General features: G+C 35.6%; 1 pseudogene; it reads left to right on the top strand.

The window, feature by feature from the left end:
• Window positions 1–452: 452 nt before the first annotated feature.
• LOC116631393 overlaps window positions 453–16,538 on the top strand; it is a 28,317-nt pseudogene continuing 12,231 nt past the window's right edge.

The following is a 16,538-nucleotide window of genomic DNA, read 5'->3' as shown; positions in this document are numbered from 1 at the left end:
CCTGTTCCTTTTTTTCACAAATGAAAAAGTGGAGCTCAGAGAGGTTGTCATTTTTCCAAAACGTCTTGGTAATAAATGGTGCAGCTGGAATAGGATTCAGCTGTGTCTGCTCCAGACTCTGTACCCTTAACTATAGTGAGCATTGCCTGGAATTGGCCAGTGGGAGGGGCAGGCACAGCTCTGGAGCCAGGGTAGAAGCAGGGGCCACCAAGACTGGGTTCTCCCTTGCATTCTCCCCTATTCTGAATTGCTCAAGCCTAATCTCATCTATAGTCTCTTTAATTGCCTTCTAGAATTCCATAGAAGAGTGAACTTGGGAAAATGCCACTTTTTTTTATCGTACTCTGATAGAGAATAATCTGTAGCATAAACAAAGTAACAAAATTTTGAAAATATGGATTCCATTTTCTTTTGGTCCCTCACTCATATATCACTGCATGAAGGTTAAAAGCATGACCATAGCATCAGACTACCGAATTCAAATCCCTACTGCATCATTTGCCACCTGTGTGACCTTAGGTAAGCTCTCTAGGTCTTAGTTTCCTCATCTGAAAAATGGGGATGATAAAAATGTCGACCTCATAGGATGGAGGTGATGGTTCAATGAGATAATGTATATAAAGCATATCTGGCTTAGAATGAGCACTTAATAAAAGCCAGCTATAGATTGCTTTACTAAAAAAACATTTTTAGTTCTTGGGGCATTTTTAGAATCTAAAAATTTAGGTTGCTTATCTTCATATATGAATATAGAACATATTTATTTTCTATTTTATAAAATATTTTACTGATCATTTAATGTAATAATAAAGCAGAATTTTAGAGACAAAGGGTAATTACATCTTTTAGCAAAAATTTTTTTTCAAGGGGCTGAGGATTAAAGTATAAATTGCACCATTTTAATGTGGGTATTTTCTCAAATTTAGAAATATTCTTAGGATTATAGGGGCCTGTGGTCTAAGTGACTAAGTATTGCAGTTTGGCTTAGATTGCCCAAGTTCAGTAAATCTAGACATTAAAGAGTGCTATATAAATTAATCTTGATTGATCTACAAAGGTATCTCTGCAACTTATGTCTTCTTAAAATCAGTTCCATTCTTTAACACCATTCCATTATGCTTTAGTATGTAGTTTAATGGTTTTTCCTTCTCAGTATAAAATATAAGCTAAGAAATAACATGCTTAAGGCAGCATTTTTGATCTGGCAGTCTTCAATTTTACAGTCAAGAATGTGTTCAACAAGCCAGAGATGTACAATTCCCCAAGCAGGTGAAAAAATGTGATGGTGAGGGCTGACATGACAGTTTTCATACTATTTTCAATGCATGTCCTGTGCATCTGTTCTATATCTAGGAATATATTTTTATATTTTTTTCCTAGAGAAAATTAAATAAGTGTTTCTATGTTTAGTTTCCCAGTTATCATAAAATATGGAAAATAAAATATATAAATTAAAGGCCAAGGAGATATTTCTGAGTACAAAGCAGTAAAATTTCAAGGCTGGTTATAAACCTAGACAACTTTTGTCATCCTTACAAGTGTCTCTTCAAACAATGATGATATCACCACCCATAATGGGCATGGAGTAGAACCTTGTGTTTATTTTGTTTAAATTAATACATTCATTCATTTGTAGATAAATTTTGCAAGACTCTGAAGTCTCCTTTCAAATAAAGGCAATGAAAAATTAAGAACTCATTTAGTTGGCACTATAAGTTTTGCCTTGAATTTAACTGGATTCCAGTTAAAACTCCAATCAGCTTAGAGATATGATACCCATTACAAGATGTCTTACTTTTAAATTTTTTTTTTTTTTAAAGATTTTATTTATTTATTTGAGACAGAGAGAGAGAGCACATGAGATGGGGGAGGGTCAGAGGGAGAAGCAGGCTCCCTGCCGAGCAGGGAGCCCGATGCGGGACTCGATCCAGGGACTCCAGGATCATGACCTGAGCCGAAGGCAGTCGCTTAACCAACTGAGCCACCCAGGCGCCCTTACTTTTAAATATTTTAACAACACCATTTTATACATATATAAATACAAGAAAACAGAGCCATATATTACTGTTTGATTATAATCTGAGGCTTTTAACAGATATTTAACATTTGTATAGACCACCCATGTGTTTGTAATTATTATTATATAAGTATTATTAAAAAGTATTATAATAGTCATTTATTTGTGATCTTTTGGAATTTTAATTAGTAAAGACAACTGAGTAAAAAATGCCCCTGCTACTCTATTCTAGTAAAACACTTCAGAAAGGAAAAATTTAACTAGAAAATAGGGCATAATCAATGATTGCTATGGACTGAATGTCTGTGTTTCTTCAAAATTCATATGTTGAAGCTTAAATCCCCTATATCATGGTATTTGGAGGTGGGGCCTTCAGGAGGTGATCATGAGGGTGGAGCCTTCAGGAATACTATTAGTGACCCTACAAGGATATTCAGAGACCAGAGCTCTCCGCTCTCCACTATGTGAGAATATAACAAGAAGATGGCCATCTGCAAACCAGCAAGCAGTATCTCACCAAACACTAGATCCACAGCAGTCTTGATCTTGGACTTCCCAGCCTCCAGAAATGTGAGAAATATGTGTTTGTTGTCTAAGTCACCCAGTCTATGGAGATTTGTTATAGTAGCCCAAACTGACTAAGACAATAATATTCTTTCAAAAGTATTCATTATTCTTCTCCTTGACTTCCTCTTCTCCTTCCTTTTCCCTCCATTTCCTTCCTTTGCCTTCCTGAGTAATTCAACTGTAAAGACATTAGATGGGGCAGGCAAGATAAACATCCACTTGGGGAAAAGGGGTAGAATGCATGGAGTGACAAGGCCCAAGGAGGGTGATGAGGGATAAGATTAGGGTTTCAGAAACAAACAGGGTGAGAAGGGCATCCATGCTGGAAGGTGACCTGGTATAGGATGTCATAGTTCAAACAAGATGAGGTGAGGCAAAGCAGAAAGAAAGGAGGTCCAGTGTGGTGAATCAAAACACCAAGCAGGGTGAGGAGGACATTTGCCAGGGAGGCTGCCTGGCACAGTGTGACAGAACTAGGCAATTTGAGGAAGACAGCCATGAGGGGTAGGAGCTGGCCAGGAATGGGGCACCAGAACCCAAGAAGGGTGGGGGAGGTCACGCACATTGGAGAACAGCCTGGCACAAGGAGTTGGAGCCTGGGTAGAATGAGAAGGACATGTGGGTGGGGGGAAGGGGGCTACAGAGCCATTGGAAATTTATTACATACGGGGGAAGTGATCAAACAAACACATCAAAGATAATGGGAGCCAACTTCTTCAGTATAAGAAAAGAGAGTTATAAATACAGAATGTGAGAAAACTAGAATGAAATCTACAGGGTTGAATCAAAATAGGTAGAATCGGGCCAGGTTTTCAATAGCTGGCTAACTAGATAGAGACATAGTAAGAAACATACATGCATGCGTGTGTGTATGTATGTGTCTGTGTGTGTGTATGTCCACTGAGAGGGCCTGAGAACAGTGATATCCCAATAGCAATGAGCACACCTAGTGCGAGATCTTGGTTTCTAAATACTATTCCTCAATAAAGGAACCAGGGATCCTTGGAAAAATAGTTGATAACAAGGCTGAGGTAGGGAAAGTGAAGATGAATGTGTAACATTTTGTCCAGAAAGCAAAGATATGCTTATAGAATGATAGGGACATGTCAAAATGACACAGAAGCCCCCTTGGAAAATCTAGGACTATCTTAGCATAAAAATTAAAAAAATAATAATAATTGAATATAACTTATTAAATTAAATAGGAAACCATGAGTCCATATAGATATAAATAGATAAATAAAAATTTTTTTGAAATTTAACAACAAATGGGATATTTGCATAGTTTCAACATACTTCTCCACAAAATACTTATTAATTACAAAGGTGTGCAGGAAGTACCTTCAGAATGGAGAAGTTTAACAGATAATACCTTTAGTCAAATGATGAAAGTGAGCAAAATTGTGTACCACCTGTATCACCAAATCTGATTATAATGAAACATTTGAGAATCCTGCAGTGAGTGGCATTCTTCAAAAGAGTGGTATTCTGTAATCTTCAAAAGTGTCAGGGTCACAAAAGAAAAAAATAAAATTTAATTTTAAAAAAAGAGGAGAAACTATTCCAGATTAAAGGAGACTAAAGGGACATAACAAGCAAATGTAATCTGTGATTCTTAACTGGATCCCTTTTCTAAAAAGGCTATAATTAGCAATTCTGGCAAAACTTGAATGAGATCTGAGCATTAGATAGTAATACCAATCTTAATTTCTCAATTTTGATATTTATATTATATATATAAATATAAATTTATATTATTATATTATGTTGAATAATGTTCTTGTTAACAGAAAATACATATTAAGTATTTGAGGGTGTAATGCTCTATGCTAGGAATGAAGAGAATATAATTTAATTCCCTTCATTATTAAATCTTAAATTCCACTTTCCACTACATTCCTCCTGTATATTGAATTTTCTTTATGTCCAGGGAAGTCCTATTACAGATTCATTATGGAAAAATTCACATCTAGACAAAATAATTTTCAGCCTTTATTTCTCATCAGGTTAATAGTAGTCTTCCTTCATGGTCTCTTTCTTAAGGAAAGAGATTAAGGAGAAAGGGATTATGGAGAAAAATTAAAATAATATAAAATATAAGTTAATCTGTTTTTAAAAATGTGGACAACAGTACTCTTTTGGCTTGTCTCCTATGCCTATGGTTTGGGTTAAACAAGTGACAGGGATTAAGAAGCACACTTGTGATGAGCAGCAGGTGATGTATAGAATTGTTGAATCTCTATATTGTACACTGGAAACTAATATAACACTATGTGTTAACTAACTGGAATGAAAATAAAAACTTAAAAAAGGTAAAAAAAAATTTCATAAATTAAAAAAAAATTAATAAAACAAAATTATTTTCAAACTGACCACACAGAACAGTTGAATCAAGCCAAGAGCTCCCCAACACCATCACTGTACCACTGTGCTGTATGTTCAGCTAAATGTGACTATGGAGGCTTTAGTTGAAAAAACCCGAACTTCCGAGTTAGACACACCTAGAATTGAATTCTGGCTTTGTTATCATTGGGCAAAATACAAAAAAAAACCCTTAACTTCCATTTCCTCCATTTGAAAAAATTACCAAAATGAGATCCAGCTCAAAAGGTTGTGATAAGAATTTAAAGAAATAATGTACCTGTATAAAAAGAAAGGTGCATAAAAGTTCTCTTTAAATAGTTGCTACTACCATTTTTATTCTCTCCCAGGTACATAGAAGATTCACATTTAAATAGTTGCATTACTATTACTATATTCTCCCCATCTTTTTCTAATATACCTGCCTGTTCTGAATAATTTTTAACTCTTTCCAGCTACATATTCATGAATAGTAGATTAATGGAAAAACTTCTTTTTCAGCTGTCTTTAATTCTTTGTGCCCCTAATATTGCTCATTATAATGACATATTTATGACACATGGTCTCCTAGAGAAGATAAGATGGGGAAAATGAGGGGCTTTCCTGAGGACAGTTGGGAGAAAAACATGGCCAAGCTTTGGTTTCTGAAAGATGATGCCAAGTTTCTGATGTGTGGACTATTTGCTCTCACGTCTGTTAAAAATTAATGCTGCGTGTATTTTAAGTCATTGGAATAGATGCTCTTCATTAATGGACATATTCATATACATAGAAAATCAATGGCTTTAACAAGTTCTTGAGAATGCAGAGGTGCAAATGTTGATATGTTGATGTGGATATTTTAAAAGAGTTCTAGACAGATGGAATTTAGGTTCCTTTTAACTTCTTGGCCAGCATTCCTTGTCACGGCAGACATACTGATGCACTAATCTTGTCATATGTCCCAACAGATTTGGTTAACTCTTCAATAAAGAGAATGAGCAATCTTGCCATTGAGGAAGCAAATTTTGCATAATGACTAAAAGTATGGGCTTTGTCTTCAGATTACCCTAGATTCAAATCTCATCTCTATCTCTTTACTATCTATATGATTAAGTAAGTCAACTGAGTACTGATTTCTTCAGCAATAAAATGGACATAATGATAGCAAGCTCATGGGGGTAATGTGAGTGTGAAATGAGAGAACACTTACTGATTATACTTAGCACACTATTAGGCACATGGTCATCGCTCAACACATTGCAGTAGTTCCAGCTGTTCTTTTAATTGTTCATAGAAGATAATGGGATAAGTGGGGAATCAGTCATCTAGCCAGGTTTGAAATCCAGAAACCCATTTTATGGTAATTCTCAACCACAAGTTCTTGAAATAGCAGGTAGACCGTAAAGGTATAATACAATTTAGTTAACATATCCATGAAATAGAAGAGAGAATCTAAGCCCCTAGGTACTCTTAACTGGTGTTCTAACCATTCACTATTACAAATAAAAAGCAACTGTTGTCTCTGCTCCTAAGATAAGAGTCTAAAGAATATAAATGGCCACAGGTATTTTTTAGGTGGACAGACTCTTGGTATTTTAAATGCACAGAGCTGGTACAGTTTCTTCAGCACTGAGGCCCTAATTGAGTCTGTAGACATCTTGTCTGGAAACTTTAAAAATTGGTTGGCTTGGTAACCAGGAAACGGTGATTATTTTGCAAACCTTAAGTCAGGCTTTCAGCCAATGCCCATCTACAATAGTGAATGGTTAGTGCACCAATCCTTAAAGCCTGAATACAAGCCATAAACTAAAATGCCTGGCAATAGCCAGGGACTAGCACTGGTGTGATCAATAGCCCCAGCCCTGGTAGATTTCCAGCCTTAATATTCTGAGCCTGTTGCAAAAACAGCAGCAAGAAATCTGTCATTGGGACATGCTAGGTCAGGTTCTGCTGAAAGGCTGATGATTAATGTAAATATATCAGTCAAGGAAGTAAGTGCTTTATTCTGGCAATTCTTCTGAAATACATGGTAAGAGATTCAACAGAAACACGGAAGGAAAACATGGAAGCAGAAACAACTTTGAATTTCTTCCTGAAAGAGGGGCCAAATGATGTTGCTCATCACATCTCAAGCCAGAGAAAGTTTTTACTGGATAAAGGCAGTCACCATCTGGCTACCCTGGGCCACATCTCAGCCAGACCACCAAACGGTGCAATAATCTTCTTGCCAAAACCTAAGTAAACTAAGAACAAGTGTCCTCCTTAGCACCACAGAAGAGTTTAGAAATAATTAAAACTAGTGTTTTCTGTGTCACCTATAAGAGGTAACACCAATATGGAACTTCAGCATCATCCAATATAGCAAGAGGGGGCAGAAACAACATTAATTTCTCTGGAGTTACCAGTCTAATTTTGGAAATAATTTAACATAGATTAAGTACAATGATGACTGACAATCTCACTTACAAAAGTGTATTTTATTCAATATTTCATTATTCCCTTTTATAGATTTTATTTTTAAACTATTTTTATTGTTCTATTTAATAAACATTTACATAGCATTTACTTTGCCAGGTACTTCTAAGCCCTTTACAAATATTAGCTCATTTCCTCCTTTAATAACTTTAAGAAATAGATACCCTTATTAACTTCATTTTACATATGAGGGTATTGGCAGTGGTGTGGTTTGAGTTTCTAAAAGAGTTTCTAAAATCAGTGAAATAAAAATACTCAAGAAGACTCTTGATTTCTCTAAAAATTAACATTCTAAAATGCAAAAAGGTAAACAGCATTCTTATCAGCATAAAACAGGCCCAAGAATCTGAAGACCAGAGTATAAAATACCCCAGAAAAGCTGTTATAATGCCAAGTCCTGGTTATTTTAATGGCATACTTTTCAACTAAAATTTGGTGAGGTAGATTCAAATGACAAATAGCTTTACACTCACTACCCATTTCCCCTTCTAGCATTTGTGCTCCCTCTCTCTCTCTCTTCCTGTCTTTTTTTCTTCTATGCCTTGCTTCTCTCAGACTCCCTAAAAGAAGTAATTATCAGAGGACTTTTCTCCCTCTGATAAACTGCAGGGGCTAATAAAGAGATTGGGAAGAGGGGTACAATATATGAAAGGACTTAACTTCAAAGGCCTAGCACATCAAAGTGACTTGCCAGGAAGTCAGGAGATGTTGCTGAACTAAGCTGGGGCAGCTTCCTTCTCCTCTCACCTCCTTGCTCAAACCACCACTCAGGGGAAGACTCCACAATGGAAGGTATTTCTTTTTTTTTTTTTTAAAGATTTTATTTATTTATTCATGAGAGACAGAGAGAGAGAGAGAGAGGGAGGGAGGCAAAGGGAGAAGCAGGCTCCCAAGGAGCAGGGAGCCCGATGTGGGACTCGATCCCAGGACCCTGGGATCATGACCTGAGCCGAAGCAGACGCTTAACCATCTGAGCCACCCAGGCACCCAATGGAAGGTATTTCATAGCCCAAGCCGTCTGCCTTCTTCTGCACCAGCTGGGGAGAGTGATAGATTTATAGCAGGTGTCACATCTTTTATTTTGATTAAGTAAATGCTCTCAATAGATATCACTGAATAATATTATCACCTAATTCTCTTGGGGTTTCTTTCTCTTTCTTGAAGTATTTGACAGTAGTTTTCAATTTAGGTAGCATAAATGCAAGAAGGATTTCTGCCAGTGTAGCCTAGTGTGTTGAGTGATGAGACTAACAGATGAATCATCTGTGATGTCATCAAAAGTGTATTATGGAAGCTGCAACAACACATTTTATAAGAAAGGAAACAAATGAGCTAAAAAGAACCTATCATGCTACAAAACCAAATGAAGGCTTTATCTTCAAAATTGGGCAGTGTTGACAATATAACATATATCCAGATGGAAACTGAAAGGTTCTGATTGTCACACCAATTATTTCAAACATATGGGCTTATGTTGTCACATAAATGAAGCATTTGGATGCTTTTCTTTGTCACTTTTCATCCATATCTTAGCTATACTTACGTAATAGCCTCAGAATTGTTTATGAGTCTGTCTTTCTCCTTAGTACCAAGGTCCATTACCCATTTCCCTTTGCATCCTCTCCACTTCTCAGCCCTAGCCCTGTCCACAAGAGGGATGAATAACACAGAGAAAATGTAAATGAAGACCTTTGTGTGCAACTCTTTCATGGCTTGAAGTTGATCTGGAAGACAATGCTTTGGCATGCATTGTCTAATTCCAACAGGACAGCCCATTTTATGTTAAACTTGAGAGGATTTTTGCTAACAGTTTGCTTTGCATCTTATCTTTCTAAGAATGTGAATTGGAATTATAAGCAGTTGATGGCAACAAAAGTCTATCCTACTTTTTACTCAGTCTACCAACTACGTGATTCCATAGTACAAACAAAGTAATAGGAAAGAATTTAGGGACAAAATATCTTCTCTATATCTTTGAAGACTGAAACATATGACTGACTCATGCCCAATGTTATGTTTAAGGACTTAGAAAAATCCAACATTAGACTTTTAGTGCTATCATCATTTTACAGTTGCTGCTAAAACCTGTAATTTTCTAAACCTCCTACAGCTTTGGATTTACAGGGCTATCTACAATAGAGATTTACTTCCTAATGTGTTCAAAAACTGTAATAAACCACTACTATTGTCAGCTGAAAAGCCCAGAACCTAGTGCAGAGTCTGTTTCTTTTCCTTTGCTTCTTAAGACAAAAAAAAAAAAAAAAAAAATGCTCATCAAATTATATGATCATGTCATTTGGCATAGAAAAAGCATTTGACAGAATCCAATACCACTCATAATAGAAACTCTCAGTAAGTTAGGAATAGAGAGTTGTTAACCTCAACTTGATAAAGAACATCCACAAAAAACCTATGCTAACATCATACTTAATGATGAAAGGCTGAATGCTTTCCCTGTAACATCAGCAAGGTAAGGATGTTTGACATCTATTCTCACCACTCTTATTCAATATACTACTGGAAATTCTAGCCACTGCAATAAGGCAAAAAAAAAAAAAGGCATATAAATTGGAAAGAAAGAAAGAAAACCGTCTCCCCTTGTATGTAACATGGTTATCTACACAGAGAATCCCAAGAAATCTACAAAAATAATCTTAGAACTAACAAAGGAGTTTGTTCAATAAGGTCAAAAGATAACAAATCAACATAAAAAATCAATCACATTTCCACATACTAACAACAAACATGCAGAAACCAAGATAAAATTGTTCCAAAGGAAATGAAGTACTTAGGTATGTTCAAAACACAGCATGTACAGGATCTATATACCGAAAATCACAAAATACTGATGAAATGAATCATGTCCTAAATAAATGGGGAGACATACTGTCTTCATAAATTGGAAGACTCCACATGGTAAAGATATCAATTCTTCACTAGATCTATACATTTGATGTAATGTCTATGCCTATCAAAATCCTATTGAAAATTTTTTGTAGGCATAGCAAGTTTCTTAAAAAATTCATATAGAAAGGCACAGGTCTTAGAATAGCTAAAACAACTTGACAACAAAAAACATAGTGGAAAAAATCACTCTGATATTAGTGTTTATTATATAGCTATAATAATCAAGACAGCACAGTCAGTGGAGGGACAGAATCATAGATCAATGGAATAAAATAGAGAACCCAGAGATAGACGCACACAAATATGCTCAGCTGATTTTTAACAAAGGTACAGAAGTAATTCAGTGGAGGAAGAAGAGCCTTTTCAATAAATGGGGCTGAAAATAATGGTGCCTCTAATCACAAAATGTGAATCTCAACCTAAACTTTACTTCTTATAAAAAAAATAACTTAAAATGGATCATAAACTTAATTGTGACCCATTGGACTTGTGTAAATATAAAACTATAAAACTTTAAAGGGAAAAAAGAGAAAATCTTCAAGATCTAGGACAAAGCAAAGATTTCTTAAACTTGACAGGAAAGCACAATCTGTAAAAGGGAAAATTGATAAATTGGACTTCATCAAACTAAAAAATGCTAACCATACAATAAAAGGTTGATAAATTCTACTACATAAAAATGAAGAATAATGATACATTACAAAGCATCCTAAAGAAAGTGAAAAGGTAAATCAAATACTGGGAAAAGATATTTATACACATTAATATCCAAAATATATTAAGAACTAATTCAAATGAATTTTTTTAAAAATATCAGGCAACTCAAAATAAAATGGTCAAAACTATGAAGAGGTAATTTTATGGAAGAGAAAATACTAAAAGCCCAATAAACTGAGAAAGAAGTCTAACTTGGTTAATAATAAGGGAAATGAACATGACACCACAACAAGATAGTATTTAACATTCATTAGATTGGGAAAAAGTTATGTCTGATACCAACAAGGCTTGGAGACAACATGAAGCAAAGGGTATTCTTATACACAGCTGGTAAGGGCATGAATTAATACAGCCTCTTCAAAAATAAATTTGGCACATTTTAGTATGGATAAATATGTGCATACCCTTTGTCTTTGCATTTCCACTTTTGGGCATACACTTGGAAGAAACTCTTGCCCATGTACATCAGAAGGTATTTCCATGAATATCAGTAAAAACAGTGTGCTTTACAGCTAATTTTTTAAATTAAAAAAATAGCTTCCATATCCATCTAAAAGAAAATGGATAAATAAATTTTGAAAAATGCAGTGGAATATGATATAATGATGAAAATGAATAGGACTAGAAGCTATCACATGAAAGGATCCTAGAAACATAATGTCAAGTCAAAACATCAAACAGAAGACTGAACATAGTATGAAATCATTTTGAAAAAACTAAAAAACAAGAATTGCCTAGAGATACTTACATATGTGATGAAACTAATAATCATTTTGAAAAAACTAAAAAACAAGTAAAGTTAAGAATTGCCTAGAGATACTTACATATGTTATGAAACTAATTTTTTTTAAAAATTTATTTGGGTATAGTTGACACATGATGTTACATTAGTTTCAGGTGTACAACATAGTGATTCAACTTCTCTATATGTTACGCTATGCTTACCACAAGTATAGCTGCCCTCTGTCACCATACAATGTTATTATAATACTATTGACTATAGTCCTTATGCTGTACCTTTTATTCTAATGGCTTATTCATCCCATAACTGGGAGCCTACCCCCCTTCCCTTTCACCTATTTTGTCCATCTCCCTATCCCTCTTCCCTCTAGCAACCATCAGTTTGTCCCCTGTATTTATAGGTCTAATTCTGCTTTGTGTTCATTTGTTTATTCATTTGTTTTGTTTTATAGATTCCACATAGGAGTGAAATCATATGGTATTTGTCCTTCCTGGTCTAAAATAAGGGAAAAGCAAACAGGATGAAAGATCTGGAAGGAACACATAGGAAAGTCCTAAAAGCCTAGAAATGTCTTAGTTCTGAAATTGGGAATGGATTCAAAGTGTTTATGTTATCTTGCTTTATAACCTTCATGTATCATGCATATGATCCTTCCTTATATGAATCAAATATTACAAAATCAAATTTCTAAAAAATTAAACGTTAAGGGGACAATTAAGAATAAAGAATAAAATGTAGACTTGCAATATAAATTTCCCAGTAATCATTTCAGTAAAATGACCTTTAATGCAAGCACATATTTGAGTGGAAAGAACACTGTTTTTTGAGTTTAATAATATTTGGATATAAATATTGGCCCAGGGAATCGCAAGTATGTGGCAAGAGTTTGGGCAAGAGCTACACATTCAGCTTCCTCCTCCATAAACGAGAATAATTGCATCTACCTCACAAGCATATCGTAAGGTTGAACTGTGAAATAACACAAGAACAGCTAGCACAGAATCCGCTCAGGAAGGATACAATGTGTTCAGTCCATGGTAGCTATAATTTTATTAATGATCTTTTACAAATTGGTTAATCCTTTGAGGCACAAGCAGTTACCAGGCTCCAAATTGTGGGGAACATCTTACTTTCACCACCAGGAAGGAATGAAGAGTGGAGGAAGGTGGAGACTACCATTTTGGTAGAACATCTACTATCTGCTAGGTATGGTTTAGTCCTAAAAGTTCTACAGATATTCAAACATCAAATCCTCAGGCAATTACAGTGAGGAAGGCTCTTTCAACTCCATGATACAAATGAGAAAACTGAGCTTAATTACCTTGCTGTAGATAATTCAGGTGGTCACTAACAGACCCAGAATCAGACCTAAGTGGGCTCCCTTGTCCACACTGCAGGGCCTCTACTGGAAGAACAACTGTCAACAACCTTTCTCCTCGTTTAACCCAAGTCATCCCCTGCAATCTCACTCTCCAGCTCTTACTTTGGTCTTAGGGTCCTGTATAGTTCACAGCCCATTTTCAGAGAACTAAAAGTTGATGCCTTTGAGCTCTAATGAGTTCTTAAAGACTTCCTTGATCAAGTTCCTTACTTCTCTCATTTTATAAAATTTGAATTAGCTTCCATGAGTCTTCCATGAGGAAGTGACTGAAAAATTGTAGCTGAGTTTTACCATATCTAAACCTTTACAGTTTGTGTATATTCCATAAGAATAATACACAAACAAGGTTATTACCATAAGGCAAACCTTAAATCTTATCACTAAAACTCAGCAAAGACCTTTGAACTCTAGTAGACATTTCACTGAGGAAGAGAACAGAGAACGAAAGCAAAGCAGTGTAACAGGTGGGAAAAGATGGAAAAGAAAACTTTGGAGGAATCCAAACTGAAACTGAGCCTGCTTCCCAGTACTGCCAGTGGTGATTCTCACTCCATGTGATAATATATCATCACCCTCATCTCACTACTCAGAGCTCCCCACTACGTTCTAGTCACTGGCTTTCTAAAAGCCTACACAGTTTATATTGTCCACATATCCTTTAAGTCTGTCAATTTTCAAATTTTCCTCTCTGAGATGGTTGGTGGGTAGCTAACAAATCATACTGCTGAAGAGTGTAGGCTCTGGAGTCAGAACTCCTCAGTTCTGTTTTTTATCAGGTAGACAACTTTGGTCACGTTATTTAAGTTTTCTGAGGTTCAGTTTCCTCATCTTAAAATGGGCTTTAATAACAGCGTCTGCCTCATTAGATTGTTAAGAGGATTAAATGAGGTAATGTGACACCTCCAAAGGGCACAGCCCAGGACCCTGGTACACTGGAAGTGCCAAACATTCATCACCAACACTGGCATCAGCATCAAATCGTGAGCTCCAAATTGCAGTAATTCTAATGTATTTTATGCAGAATGGGACCTTCTGTGATGTTTGATGATATTAATGATACGAGATGATGATGTTACAAGAACTAACCAACTGGAGAAAATGCCTTAAGAGAACTTTTTAAAAATATAATTGCAAAATAATTCACAATGGTTCTGTACATAATGAGAGTTATAGGCAAAGCCTGGCCCTCATCTTTTGTTTCTGTGTATTGTATCCTTTTCTTTTTCCTTTTTTTATTGCCTCAACTTGTAAAATAATTCATCTTATTATAGCAAGGATTCCAGATTACTTCATAGGAAATAGGAATAATAGGGGAAGAAATAAGAAAAGGTGACACAACAGCATATTCTTTCATATTTTTACTTTGGTACCTTTCCCCCACCCCAAATGTGATATAATTGTATGTCTAAAAAAGATGTATTCTTGGTGATTTCAGGCTCTACAAGAGCACAAAAAAAACCCCTCATGTTAATTTATGGCAGTTTATTTTACAACCATATGGGAAAGTTCATTTGGCTTGAACTTTTTTTCAGACACTGATGAGGCTGCTATTGATTTAGCACTCTCCTAGAATACAAACCCACAAAACACATAACAGGGGAAAAGCTAATTATGGTAATAAGAATCAAGCATGCATAATTCCATTAAAAATAGTCACCTCTCTTGGTATATCATAATTTTTTTTTAACAACTCTTCTGTTCATTAGGAGAAAATTACCTTTTAGTGTTAAGTGGACTATAAATGCACTGTTTACATTGAAACTGGAAAAAAACCTAATGTCATATTTTGTGTCAAGATGATTATTGCTATTGGTGTTTCCTGACTGTATTCTTTCAAAACAGTGTGTAATGAACGCCTAGTTTGCACGCGCTGAGTCACTGTCTGAGATTTCATTGCAGAAGAACATGCCCCTCCTGTCCTTTGTGGGTAGACAGTTGAGTTGAGGCTCACTTAAGTTTCAAAAGTTACCTTACTGGCTCTTTCTATAAGGAGCAGGTGTTTTCTAACTACTCAACTATTGGGACAAAAGTTTTGTGGGTTTTTAAAATTTCTCTAGGAACCATAGTGCAAAAATTCAAAGGGATCCTAGGGTTTCAGAGGTTGAATAAACAGCCAAATTCATCTATTTCAAACTTCTAGCAACTGAAGAAATCCCCAAAGACAGATGCTTCCAGCAGGAAGTCCATTGCCTCAAAAGGCAAGCTATTCTACATATGAGTATCCTGTTAGAAATTTCTTTGCTGGTCTTAACAGCTCTGTTATCCTTATCTGTTGGAATAAGTTCTTCTATCTAAACACAGATTAAGAACAGGAAGACACAGAGTAATGATGTGAGAAAGATGGAAAAGTTAAACAAATTGAACAAATACCACAAGAGAGGTAGGGAATATTTATGTGCTATAAAAATATGAAAAATTGTCTACATTTCTATTGTCAAAAAGACACAAATTAATAAAATAAATTGCCATTTTTATCTATCAAGCTGACAAATACTTTTGAAAAGGAATCAATTTTAGAGGGCTGGATGAAGAGTAAGATGTGGGAAATAGGATTGCTCATACAATGTCAGTGGACTGTAAATTGTTACACATTTCCTACTGTGCATTTTTGCAGTACGTATCAAAAGCTTCAAAAATATATTTATTTTCTGACCCAAACTTCCATTTCTATTAATTTATTCTAAGGAAAAATGTATATAAGGATGTTCATTAAACTTACTTAAATATAAAATTAGAAATCATAAATATTGGGGCGCCTGGGTGGCTCAGTAGGCTAAGCATCTGCCTTCGGCTCAGGTCACGATCCCAAAGTCCTGGGATCAAGCCTACATCAGGCTACCTGCTCAGCGAGGAGTGTGCTTCTCCCTCTCCCTCTGCCCGCCCCTCCCCCCACTGCTCCTGCTCTCTCTCTCTCTCTCAAATAAATAAAAAAGAAAGAAATCATAAATATTAATAATATTTTTGTGACCTTGTTTAATTCAAGGGACTTCAAGGGGTTTTCAGGGTCAAGAGTGGTTTACACTGGATGCCTGAAGCTCTCTTGTCACCTCTTTTGTGGAAATCACTTTTTGGGGAATTAGTCAAAGCAGGTCCAGAAAGTCACAGAAAAGGGAAGTAAGAAATCTTGAATTGCCATTCTGGGCCATCTGCCTTCAAACTGGAATCTACATGAAATTCTATCTTCACAATAGCAGCAACCCTAAACTAATGCCTCCTTACTCATCAGAGTCACCATCATTTAAATCTTCATAAAGATCTTCAAAATACAGTTTCCAAAAAAATAATTAAGTCATCTTGCATATCATTGTTGCCTAAGTAGTTGAAATTCCCCCTTTAACATTTTAATGTGGCTTACTCTGCGATTTTAACAGGAGCATGCTACTACAGAT

Source organism: Phoca vitulina, unplaced genomic scaffold (genome assembly GCF_004348235.1).
Source record: "Phoca vitulina isolate PV1807 unplaced genomic scaffold, GSC_HSeal_1.0 scaffold5, whole genome shotgun sequence".
NCBI classification, from domain to species: domain Eukaryota; kingdom Metazoa; phylum Chordata; class Mammalia; order Carnivora; family Phocidae; genus Phoca; species Phoca vitulina.
This window is presented reverse-complemented; position numbering and strand designations above follow the sequence as displayed.